Consider the following 225-nt stretch of genomic DNA (forward strand, 5'->3'; position numbering starts at 1 on the left):
TAAAAAAAAAAGAAAAAATTATGTTTTCAAGATGGTGCTGATTAAAAGTTCTCCATACGTATCTACATGTATCTACGACATCACGTAATTAAGTGTTATTAAACTGTACTGGCAGCTAAGAGGACAGAGTGTGACACTGTAGAGGAAATCGTAGATGAGCGTAGACATTACCCGTAGATCAAGACCTCACAGGAGGAACATTATCTACAAGTCTACTCTTGGCGC

The sequence above is a fragment of the Procambarus clarkii genome, chromosome 52 (genome assembly GCF_040958095.1).
Source record: "Procambarus clarkii isolate CNS0578487 chromosome 52, FALCON_Pclarkii_2.0, whole genome shotgun sequence".
In the NCBI taxonomy this organism is placed as follows: Eukaryota; Metazoa; Arthropoda; class Malacostraca; order Decapoda; family Cambaridae; genus Procambarus; species Procambarus clarkii.